Source organism: Coturnix japonica, chromosome 3 (genome assembly GCF_001577835.2).
Source record: "Coturnix japonica isolate 7356 chromosome 3, Coturnix japonica 2.1, whole genome shotgun sequence".
In the NCBI taxonomy this organism is placed as follows: Eukaryota; Metazoa; Chordata; class Aves; order Galliformes; family Phasianidae; genus Coturnix; species Coturnix japonica.
In genome coordinates this window covers 55510367-55531868 of record NC_029518.1, presented here as the reverse complement: position 1 = coordinate 55531868, position 21502 = coordinate 55510367, and the positions used below count along the sequence as shown (strand labels likewise).

The 21502-nt window shown below is 37.6% G+C and overlaps 1 protein-coding gene across 1 annotated transcript in view; it reads left to right on the top strand.

The window, feature by feature from the left end:
- CLVS2 (clavesin 2) overlaps positions 1-21502 on the top strand; it is a 54123-nt gene that overhangs the window by 10793 nt on the left and 21828 nt on the right. The window lies entirely within an intron of this gene.

The following is a 21502-nucleotide window of genomic DNA, read 5'->3' as shown; positions in this document are numbered from 1 at the left end:
TACAGTAGAGGAAGCTAATGCGTGAGCTCAATCTGGTTACTGCAGTAAGTCCTGGTGTGTAGGCTCCTTCTTTGCCATAAATAAGAGGTAACATCTCTGTCTTTACCCCAAAGTCTCTGTCTTCCTGCAAATTCAGACCATAGCTTCTCCAGCTGCAACTTAGAAACTATCAGTTATTTGTCATTCTGAACAGGGCTAATGGAGTGTGGGGCGCTGCTGCCCTGCTAGGCCATTTGTTTTGTTGGCTCTACTGGAGACAAGCTCACACTATATCACTTGTCCTGAAAAGTGTGGGACAGGTAGCTGGGACTACTTACTCATGGAAAGGTCAGCATGTGTTTGACTTTTTTACTGGGTTGGGATTGAGTGGCATCTTTTAGGACTGAGCATGCAGTGATTTAAATTTCTTTCTCCTCCTTCTAAATGTACTTTATATGGCACAGGCACAAATGTGGAAAAGATACTGTTGACTTCTGTGATTTTTTAATGCTTATTAAAATGAAAAACTAGAATCCATGAAGTGGTTAGTTGCTGTAGAATCTTGAAGTACTGTGTTAAAAACACCAGTAATTCACTGCTGAACATGGTAGTGCTCTTTGATTTTTCAAGGACATATATTTCTTTTCTGTAATATTTATATCATTTATACATTTTTATTACTTATAAAGCAGAATAGCAACCTTAACTTTGAACTTTCTTCACTTTGATATTGCCATTTTGAAGAAACATATATAGCAGTAATTTGGAGGTTTGATCTAAATCTTGAAATGTCTGAAAGAGTATTCAGCCTGCTGTTGCTCGCAGAAAGGTAGTGACATTAAGGTAGTGACATTAATGATGATCTGAATTTTTGTTTTGTTATGCTTACTTATACAATGGTGTAATTCCATAGTCTTCAGATGTGTATCACAAAGCAGCAGTGGGACCAGTGCTTTAAAAGTCCTTTTTTGTTGTTGTTTGTTTGTTTTTTTTAAATTATTTTCAGCATTGTTTTTCTCTTTGTGTTGCTTTTCAATGCTAGCAGTTGTTTACTCATTTAGATAATGAATAAATACTTCAGTACTCTGCTTTTAAATGATGGTGTCTCTTCTTGTGCATTAACTAGAGGTTATTTTGAGGATGTCAGTGGATAAATTAGTTGGGCTCTTAAACTATGTTCTTATGGCATTAGTTGGTTCATTGCTGAGTTGAGGTGAAGTCCATTTGATTGGTTTACCCATGTCCTCAGTTTTGTATGTCCTAATATCCTTAATCTGACAGTGGTCAGCACCCAGGGCATCATTTTCTGTTCACTGTCTCCAGTCTTGTTGACTCCAGGGAAGTGGAGATGCAACTCTATGTAGATTTATCTTAGAATCGATAAAAAGGGCTCAAGCCATTTGCACTGATTGTTTTGGACAGAGAATCTCACTTCAAAATTAATTATGGTAAGGAAATAAGAGAGTATCATGGTAGAAAGATTATGTAGAGAGACCCTGGGCAAGGTATACATTTACTTGCATTTACTTGCATCTTCTTGCAGCATTTAGTGTCTAAAATATTAAATTTCCTTACTCTCTACAGTCATTGCCTTTCATTTTCAAGAATTTGCAGCAGAAACATAATTCTGAACAATGTTAAAGTAAAAAAACACTCAGATGGTGTGAAGAAGAATCAGAGCAGCTCAGTTTATTTATGATCATTGTAAATACCTTCTTATCACAGAAATAGAATTAACTTTGACTTATAAGATTTAACGGGGCTCAAGAGGCTGAACTCAGGGAATTTAAATATTTTTCTTACTTGGGTGGGAAGGAACAGGGAAGATGGGATTAGAGACCACTATATTTGATGTTAACCAAATCTTTTTGCCTTCTCAATGAAATCTACTAAATTTACGTTTTATTTGCTTAGCTTCCATGGTGAGTAGAATATGGCATGTATAAAACTAAACTTATTACAAGCTATGGCATTTCTGGGCCCTTCATAACTGTTTATTTTTCAAGAAAGCTGTTTGGAAAATATGATAAGTAAATATATACAGCTTTTTACTGCATGTAAGTTCCTCTTTACACTTTGTCTACATGTATGTGTTAAATGGGAGTATGAAAAGGCTCATACCTCTGACTAACTTAAATATTTTAGAAAAATATCCTAGGCACATGCAGTTGTTTTCAGGAAAATAACCTTTTGGTCATGGAATTTTTTAATCTTAAAAGACAGTGATTATCTGTGACTCAGCAATTAGCTAATGTGAATTCTAGCATATCCATTCCAACTGTGCTGTGCCATCCTGATGTTGCAGTGTAGATCACTTTTGATTTTTAGATCAAAGGGGATTACTAGCCAAGAAAGAGTTATTATCTCCTGTGGAGTTTGATGCAGTTGGCTGGGATTCTTGACACTGCAGTCCCAGCTGATTCACTGGCCTTGTCCTTGCGGAAAAGCAATGATCTCCACTGTGGATGCAAGTGGGTATGGGATTTATGTTGCTCCTAGTCAATGAGAAAGATAATTTAAACTTAGATCACTTACCTTTCTGCAATGAAAGATAAACTCATAAGCAAATGTAACATATAGTATTCTATTTTCTGAGAATGGTCTGTCTGGATTAGGTAAATAGGAGTACCTGAGAGCTTAAGTCTATGAACCTGAGTGGAAGGAAGCATCAAATACTCAAGTGTGAAACCTAAACTTGTGCCCTCACTTAGCACATTGTACTCGTTCTCACCAGAGTATTCAGTGCCTAATTTTTAGGTGCCCCAAATGGGAGTTGGCCTTGATGATTTCTTGAGGTCCTTTCCAATCTCTGCAATTATGTGATTCTGTGAAATTTTGTGATTCTTTATCCCTTACTTTTTTTCTGTTTTCATAGCTTGGAATGCTTGGGCAGAAAGAAGAGGGAGGTTCTAGGTATGACTGTTTTATTTGTGATAGCTGTTTTATAGCTACTTGGGCTTTTATTATTCATCAGGATGCCACTGTTTTCAGAAAGCAGTCAAAAAACAGCGTCAAAGACTAAAAATTCAATTTCAGAATTATATGGAAAGTTGAGTTTTATTAGTAATCCTGATACACATCTTAGGTGATAGTTATAAATGAGCTTTACAGACTGGAAAGTTGTGGGTATATGTGAAACACTCTAAGTGAAGGCTGATTAACTGATAATTAGGATTTTAAAAACTTGAACTCTAAATTCTTCTTAAATATTTTATTTTTATTTAGCTCATAAGTGTAGTTGTACAAATGACAGATATTTTGCGTGATCCCACACAGGTAGGCTTTGCAAAACAATGCATGTATTGAAGGCTGAATATTAATGCATTTTGCCTAAGTGACAAATTGGGGAACAAGAGATAATACACATTTACACTGCAAACTGAACATATATGGACAGTTGGTTCTGCTGCAGAAGGCAGAATACTCGCTTTCAAATTGAGGATGTTTACAGGGAGACAGTGAAAGCCTTGAGGGGACAAAGCAGGCCTTTCAACTGATCATGACTTCTTTTTGTAACAAAGGAAGGATTCAAAAGCTAAAACAAACTGGTTACTGTGAACATGAAAGTAAAACAGAAAGATCACAAAGACAGCATATTTGCAGCTACTATAGCTATCCAAAACATCTTTCAGTCAGCTGTTCTTGTGAATTGTGAGCACAATAACCCCAAACAGATTTGCTGCAGCAGTGTAAAGTGGAAGTAAAAGAGACCAGAGTATGTAGAATCTGGTGATGAAAGGGACAGGGCTTTTTATGCCCATTTTCTCTGAATATAAACTGCATTAGTTTCATACATTATGACCATCTGAACGTTATGGTTGGTTCATCTTCCTATTAAATATCCGTATAGAGTGCTTAAATTTAGCCACCTAGTTCTGTACTACATCTGTGCAACAAACAACTTGTTTGTCAGGAACTACTACAACAAAGGGCCTCTGAAAATAGATTTTTTAAAAAAATTGTTACTTTTATTTTATTTTATTTTATTTTATTATTTTATTTTATTTTATTTTATTTTATTTTATTTTATTTTATTTTATTTTATTTTATTTTATTTTAAGGTTTGCTGGCTATTTACTGTGGAAAAAGAGTGGGCTGGAGTTGATTGTTAGTGTTGGCTCCTCACCTGCTGTTTGGATAGGCTAAAACTGCCAGTTAAGAAAGGACTTGATGGCCAGAGCTTGAGTGCATTTGCTTACAGGCATGTCTGTATAGACATAGCTCTTCTTCAGTGAGATCCAGGCTGTTAAAAACCTATTATTTGAAGGCAGACTAATTGATTTGCTTGCCAGATTATGTTATGATGCTCATCAATAAAAGGCATTGAATTCCTTCTAAATTTTAATGTATTTATTCACACAAACACACTTTAAAGATGTGGGGATACTCTTCTCTCACTCTTTCTTTTTTTCTCGCCAGCCGAGAGGTATTCCACTGAAAAATTACTGCTAAAAATGTCTACTAATTTGTGATGCCCACTGTGACAGGCCATGATCTTGTTTTTGTGCACCTTTTTTATTTTCCCTGTCCAGCTTTTGACTTTCAATGAGGAAGAAAATTTGAAGATTTGGTCCTGAGCTGTCAAGCCAGGAGCCTGAATTCTAGCATTACCTAAATTTAGAGTTTCTCATTAATTGCTCTTTGAATGGGTCTACGTGGGCTGCTGCCTCTTTGAAATAAGTGGTAGGAAGCAAAAAACTTCCCCCTGGAAATTGCTGTATGAAATCTTGCTGAAAGCTGCATCTGGATCTGTTATGGTGTTAAATATTAATCGTGCAAATTCTGCCACTGGAGTTAGTGGAGTAACTAACTGTAGTGGGTTGTCATCCTCCTTGTGAAGCAGTGTGGGCACTTTGCCGTTTTTTTGCAGCTATTTGCTGTAAACAAGGCATAATGAGTTGTGAAGATCCTGGCCTTCTTTCAGACTCTTTGATCTAGTTGGCAGACTTTTATGCCAGTTCCTCCTGCTCTCTTCCCCCTAGCCTTTGTCCTTGTCCTCCTGCTCCCTCAATTCCTTATCCCAGTCCTTTTCACATTGACTTATTTTGTACCAGTCTTCATTGATGTCTCAGTGTCATGCTCTGAAATCTCTGCTGTGGGTGGTTGCATGACATGGTAGGATCATCCTAGATTCCTAAAAAGATCTCAGCCTTTTCTTGTCTCTCTGTCCAAATATTCTGCACATATGGTGTCTAGTCAGCTTCAAGTCTCCTTACTGCCTCCCTGTAACCAGGGGTCCCATTGCTTTGTGTCACTCTAGAAAGCAGCACTAGAGAATGACTCCTGTTCTCTTCATGTATAAAACAAGCAAGACCTCTGGCCACCAAGCTGTTAAGGAAACTGTCCTTGTAGTTACTCAGACTGAAGTCAGTCTGATATAGATGTCTCAGAGCTTTTGGGGCCTGGAGATGACAGGAACTTCTGGCAGATGTAGTGGAATGACATTGCATGATCAGGGAAGATATATCTGAAGATTTCTTCTGCTTTAACAAGCTAGCCATGATTAGAGTAAAGGCCATTGAAAATAGTTACCATTTCCCCATCATCCTTTTAATAGAGAAAAGCATCCAATTAATTTTATTGCTGCTTGAGAGAAAGAATGTAGAAGAGTTTTTTTTTTGTATGTACATACTACCTCTTTCATTAGCCTTTGTTATATGCTAATGACTTTTCATTTTTCTTTTTTCTTTTTTCTTTTCTTTTTTTTTTTTTTAATTTGGGAAACTGAATCTATCTGTATTAAATAATGATAATAAATAAATTGCCTCGGTTAAGCTGAAGAGTTAGTGTTATGCTAAGGTGAATGCTACCAACGTAAAAAAAGAAGGGCTTGCAGTATAAGCTTGGCAAAGAGAATTAACTCTTGGCTCCATCATTGACTTCTTGTCTCTAGTATAACATGGTTCATTGAATATATGGTTATGACCATTCCTCAATTTTAAAATACATAATTATTTTTGGAAATGATTTTCTTCAATCAAGACCTAAATATTTCTCTTTGCATCCATATCATAATTTTTTTCCGTATCAGAAATAAAACCAATTTGTTCTAAATTGTAAAGACAGAGACAGAAGACATATTTTAAGGTCATAGTTCACCTTCCTGCTAAGGCATGATTAGCTCCCATGTATTATATTTTCTACAACTTTGCACAGTTTAATTTAAAGGCTTAAAGGCAGGTCTGGCGCACTCTTTGGAGACCTTTCCACAGCTACTTTCTCTTCAGATTTTCTCTCAGTGCTAAGCCTTAATTTTTTATTGTGGAATGTCACCCCCTATAAACCCTTCATTATTTCATCAGGTACTGTTGGGTCCAAAGCAGAAACTGGTGTGCGAATAGCTGTTTTTTACTTACAGTAAGGCAAAAAAGGCATTATTTGATGATACATCTGCAGCAACAATGATGTAGAATCAGGACCTGTGGAGATTCTTCCTGTCATATTTGCCAGAAGGGATGTGAGATTTGTGGTCTTTTTCTTAGTATGAAAATCTGAAAAATACTTCTTATGTTTGGAACTTTAATTGTTTTTTTGTTAGTGTCTAGATTGCCTGTATTATCAATCCATTTTTTATGTACTTCTTTTAGTTTTACCTCAGAAAGACATGCTGGATCATTTTTGGAATTAGTTTCTGAAATTAGTGTAACCTTTGTTTTCTGTGACACTTACAAATCCTCTGTGATATTATTAGGCTGTGCACAGTTGCATTTCTGTTACTATCTTCTCTACATGGCGTCTTTGCACATCATCCCCAGCTTGTCAGCTAAACTTTCAGTGTTCTCTACCCAAAACAATATAGTGCAGTTTACTGTGACTGTTTTGTTTGTTTATATATATTTCTTAGCAAGGGTTCAGCTCCTATGAAAATTATTTTGTTGAGTCCAATTTAACTTGGCTTAGAAGCAAAAATTTGGCTTTAGTTATAAGTGATTATCATAAGGGAAAAGCTGCTATGATATTGCCCTAATGCTGGAAAAACACACATGGGAGATTTGACTCGGGTGAACTGCTACAAAAATGTGAAATTATATTGATTAGCTGGAGATGCTTTTTTCTCATATCATGTTTCACAATCATAAAAAATTAGGATGGTTCGATTCTCATGTTTTAATTGGTGCAACTGTGCTTAAATAGGTGTTACTCTGGTGCACTAAACCAATTCAGGATCTGCAAGTTTAGATTTGTAACGTGTAAAGGAAATAATATTTTAGAGGAAAAGAATAAGTAAAAGAAACACAACTTGGATAATATATTAGAAAAGAACAGCAAAACAAAACAACAGCAGTTAAAAAACACATTAAAAAAAAAAAAAAACAGCACTGGAAGGAAACTAACCAAAAGCAAAATTGATTTCTCCATTCGTTTCCTGCATATTTTGCAAAGATTGAAAGAAGTTTCAAAAAAACAATTCTGACTTACTGCGTGGAGTGTGAAAACAATGCTTGTAGTCCATTCCAGTGTCTTCTATAATGAAAAAGAATGAGCACCAATTTTTGTCTAAATGTAATGAATATTTGAACACAGATATGGACTGAACTCTGAGGTGGCTGCACTTACCTTTCATTTTGTGGAAGTCTAAGTGTAGATTCAGTCAAAAACCGCATATAACTCCAGCACTCAAAACTGGTAAAGTCCTATGTCAGCATCTCACCCCAAACAGTTCTGGCTATGTTATATTACTTACTGCTTCTTGGGTTACATTTGATGTGGTGCCTCAGTTTAGGCCTGAGTTTCAAATATAAAATAGGTACTCATTGTCTTTATGACTGACTCAAATACCATGCAATCTGAGGTTAAAGATTGTATTCAAATGTATTTGTTAATATCTTGCTTGTGTAAGTTGGTTCTTAAGAATCTGTTAGACATTCTGGAAATATCCAGAAATCCACAAGAGCTGAATTTCAACTTTCTACACTTCCTCATCCTTTTTGCAAGGAGAGCATATGGGGAGGGCACCCTTAAAAGTGTATTTACACTGTGGTTGGCATGAATCCTTTCCCGATTTTTCAGTGAAGGTGCTTTATTACTTGCAAACTCTTTTGAGTTTACGGGGATGTGCCCTTGTCCTGCATTAAGCTATTTGACTAAAAGTGTCATTTAGAGCACTGCATCTTCTGGCTCAAAGCCACCACACTAAATATGAAGGATCCAAGATAAACCATTGAGAACTGGTAGTGCTCCAGTGTTGTTCTTACAAAGTCTTCAGAAGGTACAGCCAGTCCTCTGAGGTTTCCAATGGTTCCTTGACACCTTAGCAGAAAAAATAATAATAATAAAAAAATCATAGTTTATGAAGCAGACACCAGTAAGTGCATAAAGAAACAATAGTTAGATGCAGTAATCAAGGACTGTAGTTAAAAACCCCAGCCTTTGCAAGTGAGACTTTAAATCTGCAGGAAAATCTATGATTAAAGTGTTGCTTTATTTTGAGAAGAAGATGGACAAGGGTTGGAAGAGCTGTGCTTAACAGAGGAGAAAATAGATTGTATAGGACATTAGGAGAAAACTGAATAGTTATGGAAAGATATGGCAGACTGCAGGGGCAGAGTGAAGACCTAAAAGCCATCCTCCAGATTAAATTCTGAAATGTTTGAAATTAGACAATTCAGTTTCCTATTCTATGGCTGTTTCCAATCTCACTGAGTAAAATTTCATCTCTAAAATAGGTTTTTAAAGTTACATTCCTATACCTGTGATAATTAGCCAGTTTCATACCACCAAACATTATCAGTGGCTTTTAGCTTTGCTTGGTAAACACACCACAATTACGTGGTGACTTATATGTTTGCTCAAGACTCCAGCAAGGTATTTGCATTACAAGGTGATGCAGTTAAGTAGTTACAATTGATGGGGGATTATATATCACTGTGGAGCTGGTTGAGCCCTTTATGCACTTGTTTTCCAATTCTTTCTCTTTGGTGGTTTTAAGTTATTTAGAATTGCAAGTAAGGTTTGCTGGGTCTTGCTTTTCAAATCATTTTATTATGAATATCCAGCAATTGATTTTCACTGGAAAACCTGAGGGCATCCTCATACTATTGCTATCAGTATGATCCAATTCTCTTCTCCACAGAAATTCAGCAGGGGTCCAATTTAATGAGACCAGTGAAAGAAATTTGACCTCTTTATTTATAGAACACTAATTGATCAGGGTAGCTGTAATAAGAGGAAACTTCAGAGAAAATCAATGCTGTATCAAATGAAAGTAGCACTCAAGCCCTTAAAGAAAGCTGTATGGAAAGCCAATTAAGTATGAATCTATTTGATGATCCATGGGAAAAGCTAGGACCATGTGTGTTCTTACTTCAAGTTACAGGAAATAAATCAAAGTAAATAGTATCTAACTTGCAAGGTTATCCTTGCAATATATTTTTGTCTCCATCCTGTTGATATTCTCTCCCATTAAATCTTGATGAATTATATTACTTTCATATGGCAACCATAAACATCTTCTTTTAAGAGCCCACCTTTGACAGCCTTATGCAATTTCTGTAATGAGCTCTGATATCCCTTCCTGAAGACAGCAGCAATATTACAGCATGAATGCGCAGCCTCTTGGCTTTCTCTCTAGGACTCTGGCACAGTCCAAAGTCTCAGGGCTTTTCACTTAAATGCAGGGACAATGTAATCTTTTTACATCCATTCTCATTCCTGTCATCCAAATACTACCAAAGTTCTGGTAAATACAAAACTTAACGACATGTGCTTATTGCTAGTGTTTTTCAAAGACAATGTAACATGTTTGTAGCATATGCAGATCTTTGTTCTCTCTTCTAATGCTTTTTTTTTTTTCTTTTTTTTTTTTTTTTTTTCATCATGAAATCTGATGAAACCTCTATGTTTGATCCCAAAGAATTTTGGTTTTGTGATAGGTGTTCTCCAAAACTAGGTGTACCTGCATGCCATAGGGCTGACTGCATTTCAATACACTGTGAGGAGCACACTACCATAAAGTTATTTTATCAGTGACTTGCCACAGAAGAATAGAAAAGTGGAGTGCACATACAATTTGGTAACTTTCCTATTCTAAAAATTGCAATAAAAATGAAATATAGAGCAAGAGGGAGAATTATTGCTTATGCCTTACATAAAAAACTGTTCCAGCTTGTAGCATGTGTCTCTCTTCCTTCGGTGCTTAACTGTGCTTGCAATTATATGGATGAAAACCTTGCTTTCTTTTGCAGTATGTGGGATACAGTGCTTTAATCCATTTTCTGAGGAAGAATTTATAAATTTATATGCTTTATTATTTTTTTAATCAGTAGCATAATCAAAGACATTGCATTAAGAATTAGTTATATAAATAATTCTGTTTTTCTGCTTATGATTGGGAAAGGATTAAATAATCTGTACCTTCCACAAATGCTGAATTTTTGGAGGCTAAATTAATATCATGCCCACAGCTGAGTTAATGCTGCATTTTCTGTTCATTCAGTTTTGAGCATAGGTAATGGCATAGGGTTGTGCCTTAATTAGCTGGATGAATAGTGTCAAAAATATTGTCAGTTATCAAGATGGTTTTCATCTTTCCTTAAGCCTCTGTTGGGAATCTAGCTCCCAGTGACATCAGCGGTTGCCGTGGTGAAGTTTCATAAGCTAGTCTTTAATCTTTCATTATATCACAGGCTAAGAAAGCAGGCATGAGGACTGAGATGAAAAAAAAATCCCATACATTTGTACCATTGACATATTCTCTGAAAAAGTATAAAAGGCATGTCTCTGTGTTTCTGGAAAGAAAAATTTGCTGCTTTGGTGAGCACACTCTATCAACCACATATATCATCTATGCAACACCATGAAAACATAATTTGTGGGATGTAAGGGGAGCTGAAATGTGTTGTGCTTCAGAGCAGTCGAAAGCAAGGATGACACCAGGGCCTGAATAGTGATAAATAGCTTGGTGCTGTTATGCAGTGTTGGAAAATAGAGATAAGGATGATAAGTTTGGCAGATCTTCTTCTTGCTACATTGGGCTTTTGGTAAAATTGGAACGTTTTCCAGTCTAGGCCAGATCAGCAAGTGCAGTTTTAAGTTACTGAACAGCAGGAGTCTGGGGAAATCTCCATGTGAGCTACCAACATGGAGATGTCTGAGTTTGTATCTGTGGAGGTGTATGTCCATGCTGGCACACAGGGAGAGAAATGGAAGGGACTGAGGATAAGAGTACTTACAGGCCCATGTGAAGAAAGACTGAGAACCTCAGGAGAAGACAGAGCAGAAAGGAGAGCCAACAAAGCAAATCAGTCTGAGATAACTACAAAACTGTGGCCAAGTGCACTAGTAGTTTTCTGTGGGAAGGCAGGCTACAGAGTCTGACTTTCATTAGGACCTGTGAATGCAGAACAGTGATACGCTATAGGGCATCTTAAGGATTCCAAATGAGCAATGTGCGCAGAGTTGGGAGGGTAAATGGAAAGTAGACTGTGACTGTGTTTGTTGCACTGAGCTGAATAAAGTATCTCTATCACCAATGAGGAGCACAAAAGTATCATCTAAATCTTTCATTTTGGAACAAGTCTCTGAAATAGCAGTTTGGGTCAACATGTAATTATCTCATTCTGTGCTATTTTGCCTAAAACATTGTCTAGAATAATTCTTCTCCACAAATTTTAATGTGCTTGTGTGATTACAGCATGATGGCTTTAAGAATACCATCACTGGTTGTCATTTGCACCGTTCTTCTCTGCAGTTTGTTTCTGTGTAGGTTTTGCTATACCTAAGCTGTGTTCCCTGGCTCCTCATCCTCCAGCAGTAGGTGCCTCTGACCAGGACTGGATGTCAAGCCAGAGTTCATCTATGTTCTTTTCAATCTGTGATCTGGCTCCTTTTTGGGAAAAGAAGTACAATTAAAATTTCATAGTTGTTTTGCTGCACTAGAAATGGAGTAATGATAATTTTATGACTTGGAAATGGATTTTGAAGAGGCAGTAAAGAACAAAGCTACAACTATTTACTTCATTTTGCAAATGCAATAATTGAAAAACAAACAAACAAACAAAAACACCTAGAAAATAGAAAAGCCAAATAGAAACTTTTTTTTTTTTTTTTTTTTTTTTTTCCAACAGTGATGTTGAAATTGATTTCCTTTAAAATGATGAAGTCTAACTCACAAGACTTATGTTTTCCCTGAGGCTTTTCTTTCCTGGAAAGGTTTTTTGGCAATTTTAACTTAGTCAAAAGTAGAACATTAAGCAGTAATTTATGTTGTCCAGCATTGTTTGCTAAAGAACTGCCTTCTCACACATAGGTCCATACTGGTGAAACAGCTCAGAATAAAATTTACACAAGTCTCAATAGAAGAAATTATCCATGAGAGAATGCTGTCGCATTTTCCTTCCAGCACCAGGTTCACACTTACGTTCTTGAAAAATACTGCCTGTGTGCATGACAGACTGCTACAAGACTAGGACACTGGTTATTGCTGTGAGATGGGAGCCTTTTGGAGATCTTCTGAGTCACTGGTACCATCTGTCCCTATTTTTGAAGTAAGACTGGAATGGTGCGAGCAAAGCTCCGGCATGCTGTTCAGATTTTTATTTGGCATTCTAGAGCTTGGATCAACTGCAGACTGATGGGGAGACTGGTTTAGAATAACTTGTTTTGTTCCATATTCTGCAGCGAACTCTGGGCATAATCTGCTTTGATTCACATATTGTAATACAGGAAATACGTTTTTCTGCTTAGCAGAACTTTTTTCTTTTTTCTTTTTTTTTTTTTTTTTTTGCCATTAGTACATCACACTGTTCTGGATGCTGTTTTCTATTTACACCTCCTCATTCAGAAGTTTGTTTTTGTTCTGAACATGCAATTAAAAACTACAAAGGAGATTCAGTCAGTTTCATGTAGGATTCACGTAGTCTGCAATTATCCTCATCCAGATAGTGTCAGTCTGGTCTACTTCTCTGCTTTTTTTGTGAAAGATGTGTTCTTATTTTTCTTCTCTTGAGTTTAATCATTCCAGTATGAACTGATCCTACAGCCTTGGACTAATTAGACCAAAACTATGCCTACACTGTCACCATGGAAGGCATTTTTGGTGGTGGTCTTGTACTGAGAGCAGTGGTGTTAGAAGAGAGCAGGACTTTACAGATGAAACCAATGATATCTGATTATCAGAGAGTTTGGGAGTTTGCAGTAACACTACAGAAAAAATTAGAGAATTTGAGATTCATGTTGGCTAGTGCTACTTCATCCAAGTAGTATGAAATGTGAGGTTTGTCTGTGGAAGATAGAATGTCTGTAGTTTCAGCATGTTTCATCATGGGGATGGCAGTTAAATGCTTGCAAGTAAAGCGAATTCTGCAGGGATGGCACCTAATGGGAAGAGAATGTTAGAGAAGGGCAGAGTTCTTTGGGACTGTGGTAAAAACGGGAACTGAACGGGTGCCAAAGGGGAAACAGAGTGGAGCTGGGAAAAAAAGAAAAGGTCTAGAGGAGGCTGCAAATATAAGGGTGACTTACATTGTTGAAATGTGAGGAGGGCAGTCTGCAAAGAACTGGGGAAAGAACTGCAAAGAGGCTGGGAAGAAGACAGAAAATGGATGATGCAGCAGTTGAGGGCATCTCATTTCTTAAGCAGTGATAATTGAATAGAGGAAAGATGAAGAGTGAAAGATACTAATGCATTTATATGCTAAAGAAAATGACAAGGGAACAAGAGGGAGTGAAAATAGGAGTCGCTGCTGCAAGAAAATATAATCGGGAGTACAATTAGAGGAGCTGGTACAAAAAAGCTTCATCTGTGGGTAGGTTTCCAAGGTAACATGTGAAAGTGTCATGGGGCAGGTGAGACCGAAATGTGGAGCATATCTCCTGTGCAGTGTGACTTGAGGAGTTAGGGTTTCATGTTTATGTATGCTGTTTGTTTTGTCCTCATTTTCATGTTTCTAAAATAGATCCTAAGATTCCCTTAGTGTTACTTAACAGAGAGTCAAAGCCAAGATCACCTTTATTTAGTTTTAACAATCTAATTTCTAGTTAACACATTTAATGGAATAATGCTGCTCTCCATTGCGGCAGAAGAACTTCAAGCACGTACCTTTCATCAAAACCTATCCAAACTGATGCCCTTTTCTTGTGCTAGGTAAGATGCTCCAGTGCAGGAGGTCAGAACTTTCCAGTTGGCACTGCCAGTGTCCTTCTTTATCAGCCATTCTCACACTTTTCCTTGACCTGTGCTCACACTGTATGCATGTGTGTGATCTTTGGTGCATCATAGCGCCTGCATCCTGTACCCTCCTGCACTCTTGAAGACCTGCAGCGTTCACCTGTCAACAGAGATCACCAGAGCCAGTGTCAATTTGATGTGGATTTCAACAAAACTAGGCCTACCAGACTGGACAGACAGTTACTTGCTTGAATTTCAAAATTTTGGCTTCTGGTTTGATTCTTGCTTCAGGCATTATTTCATATCCCATGGCTGGCAGCTGCAGGGGATGGGGGGAGTACCTTCTCTTCCTGTCTTTCTGGCTAGAAGCTGTGTTCAGGGCAATGTCGTATCTCTGGGAATACTTTTCATCTGCAGTAATGCTAGATCACTCACTCACTTGTGCACATGAACAGCAACTGCAGTTGTGGGGTACTGGAGAACATATCTCCTTGTGATAGATACAGAGCAGGGAAGGTTCAGAGTTTGTGTGGACTATATATATTCTGATAAAGTTGATACTCTAGTAGAATGTGTGTATCAAGCTTTCTGCATTGGTGCTGGATTCTATTAACCTGTCACCACTTGTTTAGCAATAGCACTTCAGAAAAGAAAAGATCCTTTTTTTTTTTTTTTTCTTTTTTTTCCCCAACAAATAGAATACTTGTAAATTGATTTTTCTTCTGTGAAGTACAGGACCGTGAAAATGTCTTGATGGCAGTATTTATTTACTATGAATTATACTTCTCTGTTAGCCTAGCTTATGTTTGCTTTGGGGCTGTGCTTTTCACCCTGCTGATGATAGGAGGTAAATTATTTTTATTATTATGTTTATGAAGTCTCTCATACATAAAAAGGGCTCAGTAGATACTCAGTAATAGAGAAATATTTTCTGCCAGGAAACTGTTGACAAGTGTAGTTTACAGCCTGGGTGATGTTCTCTTTAAGACCATGAAAACTAACTGCTAACATGAATAAGCATATTACTGGTTACTTTCATAGTATCACAGAATCATAGAATCACAGGGTTGGAAAGGACCTACAAGACCATCTAGTCCAACCGTCCTCCCTTTACCATACCTACAGAAAACCATTAAGCCATATCTCCTAGCTCCCTATCCAGATGCTTCTTGAACACTGCCAGGGATGGCACCACCTCCCTGGACAGCCATTCCAGTGCCTGACCACTCTCTGAGAGAAAAAGTTCCTTCTTATGTCTAGTGTAAACCTTATCTGATACAACTTGCGGCCATTTCCTTGGGTCCTGTTTGTTGCCTGGGAGAAAATACTTTGGATTGGTTAATCTGTCATCAGAATAGTCCTGATTCCAAGTTGGGCACTTTCAGTTCCCCTAAGAACCAATTTTATTACTGATCCTCATCTGTTAAGGTTGATGCTCTTGAGTTACTACTGAGTTAGGCAGAATATTGGCAGAACTTCCAAATATGCAGGTGTCATGTTGTGTCCTTGAACATGCACATATTTATTTATGTATTTATTTATTTATTAACAATATAATAAAATTCACCAAGAAAGTGTCTGGTTGGTTGCATGGTGAAGTATGGCCCATCTGATGTTGTAAAAATACAGTGCCATCCATGTATCAGTTCCTCAAATTATTTTATTCAATCTTATTTAAGACTACCTACTTAACATTGCTCTTAAGTGTAAGTGATGCTACATTGCTTGGTTCTATAGGAAAGGAACTGGGATCCTGAAGCACTAACAGATAAGAAAGTAACAGTTTGAAAGTGTTCTGCTTGGAGAGTGATTTACATCTTGAAGCCATTTCCATGCTGTTTTCTGGGCTGTACAGAATTTGGACAAGAAAAGTTTCAAAACCAGAATGTGAACAAAAGCATTTACGTGATACTAATTTTCTTAAGAAAAAGGTATTCGGTAGAGTTCACTATAGTGGGTGGGAACAGCTCTCAAGACTCCTTAAAATGTATTTACACAATTGGCTTCATACTGCTTGAGTGGCCCCCCTGTTTAATTAGTGGTATTTAAAAGATTTAATCAGTGTAATCAATAGTATTTAAATGGTCTATAGCTTTCATTTGAAAGTGAATTTACCTACTTTGTGTAAGACATAATAATGTTAAGTTACTTTATATTTTTATGAGTTTTCCACTGTTTTACAATGGGCAGCTGCCACTGGAGAGTATTTCTAACACAGTGCAGCAATGTCTGTATTAATACAGGAGATGTGCCCATGGCTGCTGCCTGCTGATGAGGCCACGGAATAGCTACAACCTGGCTATTAAAGTTGTCATCCTGAACAGAAGGCTATGTGTGAAGACCCTTTTGAGAGTGGTGCTGATGTACACAAACTGCCAATATGTTTGGAAAAGTGAGGGGTAGCTTTGACCTTCTCTAAATTTCACAATACACTTGTTTGAGTTTCTCCTCTATGATGCTTCTGGGCGCTAAATTCCCAGTATAGATGTTACTTGGGTTTAGTAAAACATTAATTTGTGCATCTTGGTATTTCCTCTGGTACATTTTAAGAAGATAAACAGTTTACAGAGTACAACTATTGCAGTCAAACTGATGCCAAATCACCCAAGAGCTCAGGAGAGCAAGCTCTATTTGAAGAACATTGTTTTGGAGATCATTGCGCTCACCCTTGAAGGCAAGTGGTGGAGCAGGGCTGGAATGTCACAGAGTCGAGTTTAGCAGGCTCACCTGCTATTAGCTTTTATGTGCTTAAAACTTGAAGTGTTTGCAGTGTGATGACACGAGTGTATCTTGCATGAAATGAATAGTCATGTCTGTCTTTTTTTTTTTTTTTTTTTTTTTCCCCTGTGTCTGGTGGCACTCTGAGGCAGCCAAAAGCTGCAGTGAAAATGCTGGAGTCAGCTGAAAGTGTAGCATTTAGATGGGCAGAATTAGATTACTTGAGCTGTTATTTGATTAAGACATTGGGGTTAGTACCTCTACTTCTACAGTGGCACCACGGGGCTTTATACAAACAGAAGTGGTCAAGGCCCCTGTTGCTCTTTTCTGCTGAAAGCTGGCAACTCCAGCAAGCACAGCAGTCTCTCATTGATGGTGCTGGAGCTGAGTCAGGAGGAACTGTGTACTGAAGTGCCAGCAGCCACTGTGCAGCACTGTGGCTGCCACCTGGAGATGAACCTGCACAACCTCATTTTTCAGGTGACCTCTGTCACAGCCACTGAGCCGAGAGATAAAGTTTCCAGCAGCACAACAATTTAAAATAACAAATATACTCAGAATGCACTGAGACACACAGACACTTCTGTAGTGTCTTCATCACACAGTTTCACACATCAAATCTGCATGCAGTTCAATGTCTGATCCTGGCGTATGCTTGCATTTTATACCATCACGTCAAATAACAACATGGAATCTATTAGGATAGCACTGAGGTGCTACATTTGTACATGTAAAAATTCAGATATTCTTGTTCTTTGAAAAATTTAAGCAGAAATATTATAACTTTTGAGACTACGTTCTTTCTAAGAAGGGTTGTATATTGTCCATCAAGAGTAAATGAAAATGCTCATATAAAGTGTCTCCTTTATAGAGAGCTTTTTCTTCCTGCAGGCAAATATCAAATGGGTCAGAATGGAACCATTTTGTTTTGGGAGAGCTGCCAGTACTGAATGGAATATCCAGACACCTCACGTCCCCATTTGCCTCCAGGCTGTATCTGTTCCTGTCTCCAGGAGAAACTACTGTGCACCATGGGAAATAGATTCAACCAAATAACATTGTCTGTATAAAGCAATAGAAGCCTAGAACACTCAAATTGCAACTCCTAGTAATAGCCAGCAAGCATTTGGAGATTTTTTTTCACTGTCCCTCTTTTTTTTTTTTTTTTTTTAAATCCCCTTTCTTCCCCCTCCATCTGTATCTCAGGGAACTCAAATTCAAAGGTTGCCTTTGCCTTTTGTACACTGGCAGATTTAGCTGCTGCATTCTTATCACAAAACACTTAAATATTCATGCTGCTTTTAATTTTAGTGCTGCAAGGCTGTGGTAGTGAATATGATGATGCAGGAATTTGTGCTCAGAAAATGGAAGGCTTTCTAATGCTTGAGATATGTGTGAATATTTTTATGTTGGGCTCTGAAGTGAGCAAAGCTGACTGGTGTAGTGCTTTACATGATCTATTTCAGTAAATACATAGCTACGATCTTTAAATAGTTAAGCATACAGCTGGTGTCTGATGTCTAGAATGTGGCTTGAAATATTATTCATTCAGGATAATATCAGATCTTGGATCTGTTGTGCTAAAATGTACACGTATGGACACATCAGCAGATTCCTCTTCCCGAATTGCCAGAAAGAAGGGTAACAGTGCAGCATATTAAAATTGATCTTATGTTATTTCAATTGGAATTTATTACATTTGAGAGAATTAAAGTGAATTATCTGTACAGTTCCTATTTCCCTGTTTGCTGGCAGTAGGCAGCCCGTCTCTCCATCGTTGGCATTTGTCTGATTAATTGGCCTTTTGCTTGATCTGTTTTCCTTTCTTTTTGTGTATAGCTTATTCTAGTCCTTTCTCTCTTTCGTATGGTAGCATCACATTAGCTCAAGGTCTGTGAACTAATGTGGATTAAAAGTCAAGAAGCAGCACTAATACATAATTGATCTACCAGTAGAACTCAAAGAACTGATTCTCATTCAGAGATAAGAAATGCCTTCTTTTTTGTCTTATGCTGACGGTTTGAGTTCTGAAGTCTGTTTCAAATTAAAGTGAATAGGTTACTGGAAACTGACAAATACTGTTAAGACAAATAATGTCTGGACATACAGAAACTGACAGTAGTTTATTACCCATGATAATAATCTATTTAAGATATTAATGTGATATTTGAGGTATAATTATTTTTATGCACAAAAAGACTTGTATTTTTGACACATATTTTAAAATTTCTTTGTGTTTTTCTTCACTGGCTCTTGAAAATACCTTATGTCTGAGATATGTTATGTGGTTTGGGTCTGTATTGGTTTCTTGCTGTGGTCCTACACCTGTTAGTACCTAACAGAAAATTTTGACTGCCTAACTATTTTCTGTAGAGGTGCGATATGTTTGTGCCTTTCACTTCAGATTCCCTCAACAACTACATCCCTTTGCAAATGGACAGACTGAAAAAGGCCGTGTCTGCTCACATTAACATTGGATCTGATTTTGCTTCAGCTTGGCATATGTCACTTTTCTTAGTTGCTGAGTAATGACTCTTGACTGTTCAGTTAAAAGGAGATGGAAGCTTGTTTAAGGCTTGATATTTAATAACATCCTCACTGAAGTGTATTCTTCTATATTTTCAGGCTCTTGTGAAGGTACACATGACAGTCACAGCAGGGGCATTTGTAGCTGTAGTATGGATGACAAGGGGGATGACGGTTGCATGGTTGTGTGACTAACAGACTGTGTATGCTGGATGGCATAGCAAGGTACAGCGAATGGTTCTAATGGATGGGAAACAAGCAATAGTCTTCAGGGCGTCTCTCCCTTCCATTAAGTCCATTCAGGCATGCCATATGTCATCATTCATGTACTGGGGATTTAATTCTCCACTTGCTATCAACCACTAACTCTGCAGTGAAAGTAATGCAGGAAAGAAGAAAACTTGAGTCATGCTGTAGAAGAGGACTGCAAATCAGAAAGTGGCCAAGTCAGAAAAGTAGTAAGGAAGGGGAAGAAAATAGTACTTTTTGTGCTTTTTTTTAAGGCTGTGTATGTGAAAAATAGGTTGTCCAATTTTAGCATACTAACACACTTAAAACATTACAATCCAAATAGTGCATTAACAAACATTTCAGTAAACATTTCACAAAAGACAATTACAAACATTCAAGATGTGCAATAAAATATATATTTTATTAAACAATTGCTATATTTGGAAAAAGGCATTCTTTCAGGTGCAATCACTTTTTATTAGATTGACAATGCTAACAGCGTAGAAGTAAACAGCCTCAAAATGGAAACTGAACTTCTTTCCTAGAGACTTTGTTACTGAAGTTAGTCAGTGTTGCAGGCTTTCCCTGCCACTGTCCCCCTTGTAACATTTCTGCCAAGCTGAACTCCTAGGTATGTGTAGATACAGAAATAAGATAGCAGCTCATTCCCAGTTTTTGGAAGCTAAGCTTGTTCAGCCTTCTGCAGACAGCTTGGCAGTATCAACACCTTGTTAATCTTTGCCCAGTGAATGTGATACACAAAACCTTGGAATTTTCAACTAAGTCAAGTCTTCATTTATGAGGATTAAACCTTTTATATTTTATGCTGTCACTTCTGATGAAAAGATGAATGATCTCAGGCAACCCAAGAGCTTGAGTACATTACACAGGGCAAATACTGAAGTCTACCTGCAGATCATTTTTTAATTTATCTTGAGAAGTCTATCACCACGTTATGTTTTGACCGGCGATGAACTTGAAAAATAGCACAACTTTGGGAATTGAAGAACTTCATTTTGGAAAATATACAAAGACCTCCTGTAGTTTTATATTTCTTGTCAGTGACTGACTTGGTCAGAACTGGTGTTGTGCTCTCCTTCACTGTTTTCTTATGTTTGGAGCAAACAGCTTGTATTCTGGTTTTGCCCATGGCCTCTTGTCTTGGCAATGGGCAACACCTCTTTGTATCTTCCCTGCACGTATTTATACAGACTGATAAGATGTCCTGAACCAAGCTAAACAGCCCCAGCTCTCTCAGCCTGCCCTTGAAAGTCAGGTACTCCAGTACCTTAGTTGTCTTTGTGTTGCTTTGCTGGCCCTAATCCAGTATGTCTCTGTCTACCTTGTACTGGGGAGCCTAGAATTGGACTGGCACTCCAGTCGTTGTCAGAGTCCAGTTCTTTTTCTCTGTGAGTATCCACATAACGTGGAATGAAGCTACTGTTATTTTCTCTTCTTGGTAAGAGATTCATGTGGGCTGCAATTTGTTCTTAGCAAGAAGAGATTTGCATTTCTACTTTTGATCTTCTAACTCCTGAAACCCTAGGGTACGAGTTTGCAAGAGCCATGAAAGTGGGATTTCAGGATGGGGTAACATCACATTTCTTCATTTCTAACACAGTAATTGCATACTACGTGTCCTAGATATGTATGATAAAATAAATATTAGTTTATTTACCTAGCTTTTGTGAACCTCTGTTTTTTGATTGTTTACGCTGCAGCAGCTAACACAGAAACAGCCATGCTCACATGACTTAAAAGGACAAGGAATTGATGTCTGGAGTTAGAATTCATTAACAGTGATTTCTGATCCTCCAGAGTAATAACCAGATTGATAGTTCTCCCTCTAACAATAGAGTAATTCCTTGGGCTTCCTGGAGGTTTTTGTTTGTGCATACTACCAGCAGTTGTTCAGGAGTACAGAAGAGGGAAGCTGTGGAG